This window comes from Papaver somniferum, unplaced genomic scaffold (assembly GCF_003573695.1).
Source record: "Papaver somniferum cultivar HN1 unplaced genomic scaffold, ASM357369v1 unplaced-scaffold_158, whole genome shotgun sequence".
NCBI classification, from domain to species: Eukaryota; Viridiplantae; Streptophyta; class Magnoliopsida; order Ranunculales; family Papaveraceae; genus Papaver; species Papaver somniferum.
In genome coordinates, this window is record NW_020625264.1 from 983,979 (window position 1) to 996,948 (window position 12,970).

Here is a 12,970-nt window from a genome sequence, read left to right on the forward strand (position 1 = left end):
TAACGTGAAAAAACCGTCATTCTCAAGTATGGTAATTTACTAGGTGTGTGATTTAATGATGAACCATTAAATTACGGAATAAATCTATCAAATATTTATAGGTTTTATAGGTCCATCACTAGTTTTCTACTGTGTGCACAAAAGGGGCTAGCCACATGTCCAGGAAGTTATGAAAATGGTTATCCATGGGTCTACCACATGTGCGATATTGGTCCCACTAGTAATTGGGCCGGTATAATTAGGCCTAGGCTTAATTTACCCCCACAATCCAATGGGAGGTACGAGTATGTTTCCATCTAGTTCTTGTTCTTATCGAGCTAAACGGACAAATCTGCACTCTCTTTCTCTGTTACCCATCTCGTTCTTCTTCTCTTTGAACAAAAAAGTTTTTCTCCTCTAATTATTTATCACCAATGGAGCTTAATCACCACCCTCATCTCAATATCAAAACCTTGTATCAGCAGAAATCAAAAGCAAACCCTTTTTCTGTAACCCTAAATCTAGTTTTTTTGATGCCTGAAATCCTAGGGTTTGAGTAATCGAAAGATGAAAATATGACTTAAGTCAACTCAATGTCAACTGTGATTTAGTTTTTACTTGAGATTATTGTTATTTGATTAAACTAGATTTGATTGGTATTGTTTAAATCGATCTCAAGATATAGATTCATCACCAACGACATCAGTAGCATTCCTTGCAGATCTTTGGTATAATTTCCTTTCATATTAAGTTGATTTGATTTTTGTTAGCTAGGATTATTATTGGTATCGGTTAGGACTTCTGAGTTTCCAGTTTTTTATTTTTTATTTTGTGAGAAAATGTTGATTTAGATTATGTCAATGATTCTGGTGTTGATGCTGGGTTTTTGATATCATGATCAAAGTTAGTAAGAGCTCTTACTGCACATGAAGGGTATGCTAAAATCGAATTAAATTCATCTCCTGTGTCCAGGACATCTATGAGAATTATAATCTTTTTAAAAAAACAAGAGAGTATGTGATCTGCATTTCTCGGAAATGGTGGAAAATTTCATTTCTAAGGTAAAGAAGCTTGAAAGTGATTTATATAGGTATAACTTGTGGTATCAACTGTAATAGTGTTGCAAAATGCTAGATGGATTTTTTAAAATCTTTTCTGATCTTTTTTTATTTTAGGTGGTGTATATTGTGTTTAGCAGGGATAAAAGGGCGCCGATTTTGTACTCGAGTTTGGCTCTTCTCAAGTTCATTCAATCTTTTAGCTGTAATATAACTTATACAATTAATATTACCAGGTTTAGTTAATTTTTTGTGTTTAAACCTGTGAGAGGTGACCGTAACAAACTGCTATGCACGTCCCTATATCTTTTGTGGTAGTTGTAGGTTGAACTTCGAACTGTAGATAGGTTGGTGAAGGGTAGTACAACGTGCTCTGAATGGTTATAATTCATTTCAATTGAAGTCAAGGTAAGCTCTCATTTTCATTCTCGTTTGCTAGAACTTTTTTTTATCATACATTTTGTTGTTAACGTTTTTGATCGGGGAGTTTTACATGTGCCGATTGGTTAATTTTTGGCTAGGCACATCTTTTCTGGAGAAGTTAATGGAGTTGTTGGCAGTGACAGTTATAAAGTGAAAGATGACAGACCTTCGAGAATAAAAGTATAATGTTCATCATATACAGATGATCTTGTATCTTCAACTTACACAAGTGCAGCAAGCAGCTGCCTGCTCACAAATATTCTTCCAGGTCCTGCAGCCTCATTTTCTATCATTTTAGATTGGTTCCTACTTGTACATTTCTACATCCAGATGGTGATTCTGCAATTTGTTTTCTTACAGGTTCAAAAGAGTCTGTCTTTAACAACAAATATTGGAGTAGTATAAAGGTTTGTTTCTTCATTAGTTTTTGATGCATCTTAGTTTTAGTACAGCACTTCTCTTCTTTCTCTGTCTTTTTCCATTTCTTATAATATAACAACTATAGTTGGCTAATTAAAGATGGTCTGCGCTCGATTTGTTGCCACAAGCAGCAAGGAAAGAATTTGCAAGTAATATATACCTTTACCCTGTAATGCAGAGACCTCAACTCCTTTCCTCTAGCTCTATTATCTTAATGCACAATCTCCTGAGCTATCGTTTTTAATTTTCACCACTTCTTGTAGAGGCTTAAATATGTCTGTTGTTCATGCTGCACCATATCTCCGTTATTGCAAACATCTCCCCTGATAATTATAGTGAATTAATGCAAAATTTATTAATTAGAGTTCGTTAGGCTCCTTGAACTCTTCACAAGTTTTAGGGGTTTGGAATATCGCCAGTCATTTATTAATGAATGCAAAACTTGTTGTATTTTGTCTCTTGAATTTGAATTTTACCTGAAATTGTGTTCTTTTTTAGATATTAAATCACCTTCTTGTTGTGGTTCCTGATACCACCCCTGCTTCAATATTACTCATGGGGGGTCACAATTAGTCTTGTCTCCTTACTTTTGGGATTAGTTGATTTTCGAATTGGTTCACATCAGGAAGTATTTATACTAACTTGGTATCTTGTTATATTGGAGAGTGGGTTCCCCGCAAATTCCTGTTACTATTGGTTTTTGAGGAACTTCAGGAAAAGAGCACTTGCAAATGCATATGTGGATAGCGCAAAGCCTCCAATCGTTGACGATTTCGACTGCCAAATTGATGAAATTGTGGATGCAAGTGCGATGTTACGCAATAGAGATGGCGTGCTTGGATATGTTTCAGTAGGTTAGGTGGCCAAAAACTTGTGTAAATCTTATAGAAGAGCTACCAAATTAGAGTGGTGAAGCTAGGTAACAGTTTAGTAAATCGAATTCAGTTAAAAAATATCAGTTTCAATATTTGGATGTAATTTCAAATTGCTTATGTTGTTTGATGAATATACATTTACTCTGCAATCTGTATTCAGGTATTTGATGTAATTTTCAGTAATTAATATAAAGTTAAACTCATTTTGAAAATGCAATTGTATATTCAGTGTCAAAAGACTCAAAACGTGGTGAGTTCTCAAATTTAGCTGAATCAAAATATTTTCTGATTCACCAAATCTGAATACCAAAATCTGAATCAGTTTTCTAGGAAATCATAGATCCCAACCGTTATTATATTTAACAAACAAAAAACGTGATTCTAAATCACAGACTTCATTCGTCACCAGAAATGATAAATTTTGGTCGTCATACATAATGACATTTTCTGTTTGTTATTTAGAAAAAGTCACACAAAATAAATAACGGTTCGAATAATAGATGAAATCTGTGATAAATCACGTTTTATAACAGACTCCTTCCGTCATTTATAAGTCATTCTGGACTAGTGTGTAGAGTTTTCTACACTTCTCTGACTTAATCTAGACAAATCTAGATTACAAATTACTATTTCCAACGGTTCACAAGAGAGGTAACAAAAACAAGAAAATGGAGTGTTTTTTGGGTGCAGAAACTCAATATAGCCGAAGGGGACTTGTTTAGACTATATCCTATGAAACTGGGATTCTTTTTTTCCCAACTTAGTCTTTCAATTTTCTTTGTTAATTTGTAAACTCTTCCTAATTTCTGTGTTGCTTACCACTGGTAGAACTTTATAAAATTTTACATTTGCGGATCAGAGGAAATAAAAGAAAAAGTACATTCAGGTGGTCATTCGTATAAACAAGCCTGTCCATATAGTGTGTCATTTTCATTCCAATACTGTTTATGTGGGCGTCTCCGCAAGCATTTTCAGGGGGTCAGTCACACACCGATATTACACTACACCTTTTAGTTTATCTCGTCAGTCCAATGGCCAAACTATTAAACAATTTTTACATTTAATTAAAACAAATTGATCAAAATTGTACTTTCCCAATTTCGTTTGTTTGTTAGAAAATAGAAACGTTATCTGAATAACCATGCATAAATCATGCAAAGGGTAAATCATTCATTTGGAATGTTGGATTGTTAAAGATATCAAACAAATCAGATAACACATGAATATAACATTATAAATATAGACAGACTTGCTTTCACTATTCTAGTATGGATATTCACTTGCTGTCACTAATCTTGAGATGTTGAAGGAAATTGAACTAATCTTTTTACATGACACATGAACATAGTTTATAACAAATAGAGGTGAAAGGGATGATTAACACGGGTCTGTGTAAAACACAATACTTAGTCTTATACCAGAAGATAATGACTTTGATACAAGCACAAATTATTGTTTCCGGTGGACATTGGGGACGGGAAGACATTGAGTTTAAACCTCTGCCCAGAGAGGCAAACTTTGTGTTCGACTTCCTTGCTAATGAGGTCAAGCTTATTAGGGGTATGTACCATCACCATGGCGGAGCGGAACTGTTCAACTATTGATCTTGAGCAACTTGATCCCTTTCTGAGGCACATTCAGTATATAGACATGTATTTCGGTTTCATCAAATTTCATCGTGGCGCTTTACTGGAGCATGCCTTGTTTGCTAAGAGGTTGAAGCAAGGATTGCTGAAAATCAACGAGGTTCTTCCTGAACCTGAAACGTTATCTGCTCATCTGTTGCTATCTTCCTAGTCATGAAAAGAAAGAATTACTTAAGTTGTAGCTGAACAGTGGTTATTCTAATAGGATGTGTTCTACATGTTGTGTATTTTCCATATATTCTTAGAATGTTATTAGTACGATTGGTATAATGTATCATGTAAGAGTTATTAAATTTCAAATATTGTATTCAAAATTCATATTTACGAATGTTGAACTTTAGCTATTCGATTTTAGTATTAAAAAAAAAGTAATGATACCTGACATCCCTTTGATTTAGCTATTAAAATCCCTACTCCAATGGATGTTCTCATATTACACCGCAACCCTGAGTATTCAAATTCTTAAAAGGAACCTTACGAAATCTAGGTCAGACGGGCAGCATGTCCTCCTTAAGGCTTCAAACCCCTTTGGGTGGTAGCAACTTCACCTTCACAAGTGGACTATCGTCATGCGACGCCTTTGTATACACCGGTGGATATGAAATCGTAGTAAAATGCTACCATCCACAGTGCCAAGACTTGTAAACGATTCAGAGGCTGTTTCATCGAAAGATGAAAAGGCGACTGAAGATTCAATAATAATAAAGTGGTAAAAGAACGGAAGATTCTGTACCATCCTTGGGCCTCTCCCACTCATAGACATCTGAACGCAATAATCTTTTGGGACTAAAGCGTGTGCATTGATACGTGTTGCCTCATTGTCATGAATTGGCACAATTTATCTAGACTCGCCCTGGCATTCAAATTCATAAAATGATGAGACATAAACAAGTTTATAATCATTGAGAGGCTCAAGCATTGAAGTGCTGCTCTCTGAAGAACTCTTGCTGTAAGAGCGGTAGAGGTTCAGGGCATCCCAGTCCATCCTGTGTTGTTGTCTTAGCGACCTCAGTCATACCCAGATCTTGGAAACGCTTTTGCAACTTTAACCTCTCCATATCAGTTTCGCCTTTAGTCAATGAATCTGCTGCCACTTCAGTATGTGCATAACCATTTACTTCCAGTATTGTACTCCCTGGCATGCTTTTACCAGTCCATGCTGCATCGAGGTTCACTACAATCGCAAACTGACCCTCCGAGATTGCCTCTGCACATGTATCTTAGTCTCTAAAGGATCGGCTGGGGCATTTAAACTTATGCTTGAAGAAAGGTGCGGCCCTGTGGTGTCATCATTTGGTAAGGAATCCACCTGCTCACCACTTCCTTCCAGATTGGAATTTTTATCACAACTTGCATCTGCAAGTGTGGAGTCAAAACAGGGAGAATCTTTACCACACCTTGCATCTGTAGTAGTACTTACAGACTCCATAGTACATTTTTGTATAGAGCTGTTGTGCCCTTCCTAGAGGATGCTGCTATCTGACTTTGCTGCACGTATCAGTCGCTGGTCCCACACATATCTTCTGGAAGAGAGGCACCTTCATCAGCAAGAAAAGAAGTCTACAATGCCAAGTGATATGTTGCAAAGACCCAAACTGGAGAACGTGTTTTAACTTTTTCAGCCCATCGCCATGGTGTCCTTTAGTAAGATCTGAAAATAGAATTTCCACTCGAATCATACACAATTTTCAGTGAACAGAAGCTAACATATTTGAGAAATTCAAAAACCATCATCCTAGAGGCATGAATGGGAAAACTGATGCACACGCCAAAGAAAATTTTTGGCGTTCATTTCAAAAATAAAATAAAATAAATCATTAATCCTGATCAAAAGAATAGGCACTTTAGATGTGTTATGTTCAAGTTATGAATTTCATTGAAGTCTACAAGACCCAGACAATATTCCGATAAATTAAGAAAACTGAGCTGTAATGAGTTACGGACCTTACAGTACAACCAATGGCTCGGGGCATCCTTCAAAGAACATAAGTGTCTTCACCAATTTCTTTCCTCCCTGCCCAGTACTCATGATTAAACAAATGTAATGGATAGATTGAGGTGTAGGTACTAGGTGCAGATTGAGCAGATGCTTTAGTGTCATGTTCTCAGACGTACTGATGGATTTTTTGAAGGTTCTTAGAGATTAAACCCGAGTTGAAGGTGTGCAATCCGGTTAATTAAATAAAGAAGAAAATGAATAAGCCAAAGAAAATTTCATTTGTCATGTAATTCAATTTTGATTCCTGTACTTATTATCCACATGTTTTTATTTGGTTTGAATTCCTTTGGTTTTTAATCCCGGCCGTAACCATTACTGTATTGTTATTCCGGGTGGCCGGCCGGTGAAGGATGAGAATTAATCAGCTTATTGTTGAGGGAAACTCTTTAAAGTGTTTTTATGTATCTAGTTGCTATCTAATATTCAGTTGAATAAACACTACTAATAACTCATCTAATTTCTTCAGATGCAACTTACACATCTTCATTAGCCAAAAGGGATTACTTTCGTTTGATCAAAATTTTTGGGAATACACGTGTAGATTTTGTTGGAAAACGATTAATAAAAAAATATTTTTTTAAAGTTTTAATAAAAAAAATTATAATTTATTGTTTTATCTTATGAATGAAATTTTTTAGTCCCACATCGTGGAGTTTCCAATTTTTAGTAGTTTTAAGAAACTATATAAACCTTTTAGTCCCACATCGGGGAGTTTTTCTTCTTAAGTTGTATTTGTCAATTATATACAGAAATTTACTACTTTTGTAAAATCTATGGGAAAGGGTTGCTCTATATTTTAGAGGGACCCCTAAGGGAAAATATTTTATAGCGTCTCTTAAGAATTCGCGATTTTCCTTAACGGTTTTTTCGGAGTTGCCAAGCTCAAGTTGAGCATCTACTACATATGCTAGTAGTAGGTGTAGTATGGTGTTTTATTCTGGAAATATCCGTCCTGTGAGGGCTATAGCATCACTCTTGAGTGTAGCCGGGCTCTAATGTCTTAAGGGAAACGTGTTGAACACGTGACTCACTCTGTTTTTCGAAAGTTTTGCCTTGTTGTTGTTGTGGAGATATGAGAAGCTCGTTCGTTTCGTCAATCGATCAATTCCATTATAAAGGAGATAAGTATCAATAACTTTTGCTTATTTGATTTTTTCTTTATTTTCATTATTGCACCCAACAATCTTAAGACATTAATATGTGTAATAATAAAAAAAAAATGGTTGGTTGGTTTGTGAATCATGGATGTTAATTGTGGAGTGAAAAACAAAAACGAATTTTTTGGTCAGCTGTAGAGTTTCGAGATTATCTCTTAACCTAGAAGGAATTTCGATGAACCCTTTTGACACAACCTAGTAGACATCCTGATAGTTACCCACGTAAAATTTCAGAATTTTGGAGTTGTAAAAGTATTTTTTTGATATTTTACAAAACAGACAAATGTTCCTGAAAAATTATGACGGGAAACTTTTGTTGTTAACTAAAGTATTTTTTATGGGGTAATCATGATTTTTTTGATATGGTGGTTCAAACGAAGTTTGTAAATCTAGATATTATCTTCAAAACTCATATTTTATCTTTCGTTTCGGAACTAAGGTTTGTGAGATGTGGTGTATTAGGTGATTGGGAAATTACCGTTTCCGTGGTCAGAGTATAAACGAAGATTGTGACATGAAATTGAAAAGGAACATGGATACCAGGCGCATGTGGATGAACATAAGTCTTCCAAAGCTGACAAAGGCGGGAATATCAAACACAACTCTAACCGTAGTCTTCATAAGAAAGGTATGTTTCGTAAAACTGAATCCGGCGTTACTTTAATTAAGGGTGATTGTTATGTTTGTAAAATTTCGGGCCATACGGTAGTAAAGTGTAGACAATATAAAACCTTAATAAGTAAAAAGTTAATGCTAATTTAGTTGAAACAAATTAGAACGAGTTCATTGACATGATGTCGGAAGTTATTTTAACAACCAATGTGAGAGACCAGAAGGTGGACTCTGGAGCCACCAACAATGTTTGTTGAAACAGAGACCTGTTCACCTCCTATCAGAGGATAGAGGATGTAGAGAAACTCTTTTTGAGTAACTCATCTGCAATAGAGGTTGCATAAAAGGAAAAGGTTGAGCAGAAGCTCATATCTGTAATACTCTCACATTAAATGATGTTTTCATGTTCCAAGCATATGCAAGAATCCTGTATCTTGTTCTATTGTAGATGGAAAAAGATTTAAGATCTTAATTTTTTCTGGAAAACTTGTGGTAACAAGGAAGTTATTTTTTAAGCAAGAGTTATAGGACTTTGGGTCTATATAAGCTTAACGGAAAAAACTGATGATGTGAACATAGTTGATTCTTGTGCTTTCTTTATGTGATTGATTGTTTTATGTGGTAAGCTTGTAATCGTAAACTTATAAGTCAATACTTAACTGGATAGCATGGGCTGCCTACCCAAAGTTAGTTTGGACTTTGAACACAAAAGTGAAATCTGTGAAGAATCAAATTTGCTTTAAAACCTTTTAGCAAAAATGTTCAGAGTAATTCTAAGCCTTTAGAATTAATTCAGTTAGGCCTAGATGACATGAGTTCAACCTAAAATCACTGTGGTAAAAGATGGTTTATAACTTCCGTAGATGATTGTACGAGGTACTGTCTTGTATACTTGCTTAGGGATAAGGATGATGCCTTAGAAGCCTTAAGATGTATAAACTTGAAGTTCAAAACCAATTAGAATCCTTGAACATAACAACTGTATCCTTAAAAAGATGATAATTGTCATGTTGATTAGTTCAGGATTACCTGCGGACTTGTGGGGGGAGGCAGTCATGTTAACTAGTATATCCTGAATAGAGTACCCTTAAGGATCAAATAAAACTCCATATGATTTATGGATAGGTAGATGACCTTCTTATGAATGCGTCGAAGTGTGGGGGTTTTTGACTAAGTTTTCCATTCGTCTTCCTAAAAGAAGTAGATAGAAACCAAAAATGTTGATTGTGTCTTCATATAAGGTATGCTGAGTATACTTCTACATATAGATTTTTGGTTGTGTGCTCTGATTTTTCAGACTTTGGTGTGATTTTTTCTGACTTTGGTGTGTACGATTACATAATCTAGGGATGCTGAGTTCTTTGAAGATATTTATTCTTAAACCTGTACCTCATTAGAGATGTGTTGTTGATCTCTAGACTTCTTATGAAGCCGACTTCATAACATGCCTAGCTTAGTCTAAGCCCCGAAATTGTAAAGAAGCCTTGATATCTACTGAAACCCCATTCTGGTAAGAAGCTTCATTTAGTGAAATGGACTCAGTCCGTCGGAACCTAACTTGGGAGGTTTATAGTTTACCTCCAGAGAGTAAGACCATGAGATGTAAATGAGTCTTTAAGAGGAAACATTAGGTATATGGAACTGTAGAAAAATATTAGGCTAAGTTGGTATCTAAAGGCTATAAACTAAAAGAAGGTGTATATTTCCTTGATTCTTATTCACATGTGACGAGATTTACTTACGTTGAGATGCTAATTGTTATTGTTGTCATACACAAATTAGAGATACATCAGATGGATGTTAAGACAGCTTTTCTAAAATCGTGAATCAGATAAATAAATTTACATAGACCAACCTGAGGACTTTGTATTGAAAGATTATGATGACAAAGTTTGTAACTTGAACAAAATTTTGTATGGTTTATAAAATAAGCACGTAAACAGTGACATGGAAAATTTGATCATGTGATAATGTGTAGTGGATTTAAGTTAATGAATCTAACAAGTATATTTACAAGTAACTTGTTAAGGATGCATGTGTGATTGTATGCTTGTATGTTGATGATATGCTTATACTTGATACAAACATATATGTGATTAATTCCACTAAAAACATGCGCTGAATGAGAACGTTGACTTGAAAGACTTAGGCCCTGTTGATGTAATCTTAGGGATGAGGATTAGAAAATAATCTAACATATGTAGTCTTAGTCATTCTCATTATTTTGAATTTGTGCTTAAGAGATACAATCAGTGTGATTGTAAGCCTTCTTGTACTCCGTACGATTATTCTTGTAGACTCAAGAAAAAAGGGTAATGGAGTATCTTAACTTGAATACTCAAGAGTTATACGATGTCTGATGAATTTAATGAACTGTAAGAGTCCAGACATTGCATATATTGTGAGTAAGTAGATATAATTATAGTCCAGAGCAATAGCATTCAGATGCACTGAGTAGAGTATTATGGTACCTAAAATACTCTATTACCTTTTATTTGATTTATAAAAGGTATCTTGCTGTCCTTGAGGGACTTTGTTATGTAAACTGGATAGTTGACTCAGAGGAGTCTAAGTCTACTAGTGGATATGTTTCACTCTAGCATCAGGGTTTGTTTTTGGAAGATTTACAAACAAACATATATTGCTAAATTCATTATGGAATCTGAGAGTATTGAGTTAGATAAAGCACGAGAGGGGGCCGAGTGCCTAAGATGTTTTTTAGAAGACATTCCTCTCTGGCATAGGCCTGTGCCAGCTATATCTATACATTGTGTTAGCCAAGATATAATAGCTAAAGCTGAAAATAACTAATCTCAATCGGCGTTATTTCCATTGATTAGATAAAGTCCAAGGAGAATATCGCGCAATCTTTGACGAAAGGTTTATCCCAAGAGATAGTTAGAAATGCATCGAGGGGGAAGGGGCTTAAGCTCATAAATTAAACTTGCCATGAAGGATACTCAACCTTGCTGACTGGAGATCCCAAGATCAAGGTTTCGAATGAGACAACTAATTTGTGGTGGGTAAAGGTAAACACTATCAGAGAATTTTATTCTCTGTCCCTTCCCTATGGTGTAGACGTGATAGTGTGACTGCATGTGAAGGATGACTTTTAAGAAGTCTTAATGAGTTCTATAGTTTCAATTTAAGATTGAAGTGGGGTGTAGCAGTAACACTCTTTATGGAAACTCACCTATCTGAATGAGGAACTGGGCCGCTTCCTATGAGAATATGAGCTTTGATTCTCAAGAGCATTCTGAGAAACAGGATATGTCCAGGGATAAATTGGACAAAAAGGCACGAGCTTGGCAGCAATCTTGGAGATATCACCCGTGGTTGTTATCACGAATTACATCAAATGCTAGCAGTTCAAGACATAGTTCACTGTCTCTAGCAAGTAATTCCGGTAATATCTCACTAAGCAAAGGTTCAAGACCTCATGGACACCTCTGCCTAAAATGGTATTTCCTGCGTTTTTTATGTGATTTTCGTTTTGATGGTTTTGGTATTACTGGAACTCAGGACCTAAAGGTCACTAAGGGTTCACTAGTTCATGCTTTTTCACTTTGGTGAAAGATACCTATAGTCTCACCATGTGAGAACTAAAGATGAAAGCTCTCAATACTATTATGATTTATGTAATCCATAGTATGACCTTGGGGTCAACACACTTTTGTGTGAGGGAGAGGACGTAGAAATGACTAGTATGATTTCAACACTTGCACGATCGGTCTGTTTGGATCGTGAGGTTGGGATGTTGATTTACCAAGATCTATCTGTGTTTTCATGTTTTATTGAGTTTTCATTCATGTGGGGGATTGTTGGAAAACGATTAATAAAAAAATAATTTTTTTAAGTTTTAATAAAAAATTATAATTTATTGTTTTATTTTGTGAATGAAACTTTTTAGTCCCACATCGTGGAGTTTCCAATTTTTAGTAGTTTTAAGAAACTATATAAACCTTTTAGTCACACATCGGAGAGTTTTTCTTCTTAAGTTGTATTTGTCAATTATATAAAGAAATTCACTACTTTTGTAAAATCTATGGGAAAGTGGTTGCTCTATATTTTAGAGGGACCCCTAAGGGAAAATATTTTATAGCGTCTCTTAAGAATTCACGATTTTCCTTAACGGTTTTTTCGGAGTTGCCAAGCTCAAGTTGAGCATCTACTACATATGCTAGTAGTAGGTGTAGTAGGGTGTTTTATCCTGGAGATATCCGTCCTTTGAGGGGTATAGCATCACTCTTGAGTGTAGCCGGGCGCTAATGTCTTAAGGGAAACGTGTTGAACACGTGACTCACTCTGTTTTTCGAAACTTTTGCCTTGTTGTTGTTGTGGAGATATGAGAAGCTCGTTCGTTTCGTCAATCGATCAATTCCATTATAAAGGAGATAAGTATCAATAACTTTTTCTTATTTGATTTTTTCTTTATTTTAATTATTGCACCCAACAGATTTTTATTGCCATGCATTCGTCGCTCAAAACAGATATGGAGTCGGCTAAATTTCGGAAAAAATGCATTATTGAGAAATTGCTTAGACCAACTTTCATAGGTCATGAATGCCATGCTATAGAGGCTTAAAGACTTGGTAATCTAACAATTTATTACATAGAAAGTTAGGATTGGGCAACTTCGGGTGCACCTTGCTGTTGGCACCATCTTCCTAATGGGATAATGTGCAAGGAGACGTGTAAATGTCGGGATACTCGGTGCACCATTTTCACTCTTTGATTGAAGCAACTTCTACCTCCTCATTCAACTCTCATCATTGTTGCCTTGGGGGTGATAATTAGATTC

At 35.5% G+C, this 12,970-nt stretch overlaps 1 long non-coding RNA gene across 1 annotated transcript; it reads left to right on the forward strand.

The window, feature by feature from the left end:
* Positions 1-326: 326 nt before the first annotated feature.
* On the forward strand, positions 327-1,873 carry LOC113337251. Its single transcript, XR_003354148.1, has 5 exons — positions 327-707; positions 952-1,040; positions 1,155-1,445; positions 1,559-1,728; positions 1,821-1,873. It is a non-coding gene; the product is annotated as an uncharacterized LOC113337251 (long non-coding RNA).
* Positions 1,874-12,970: the final 11,097 nt, after the last annotated feature.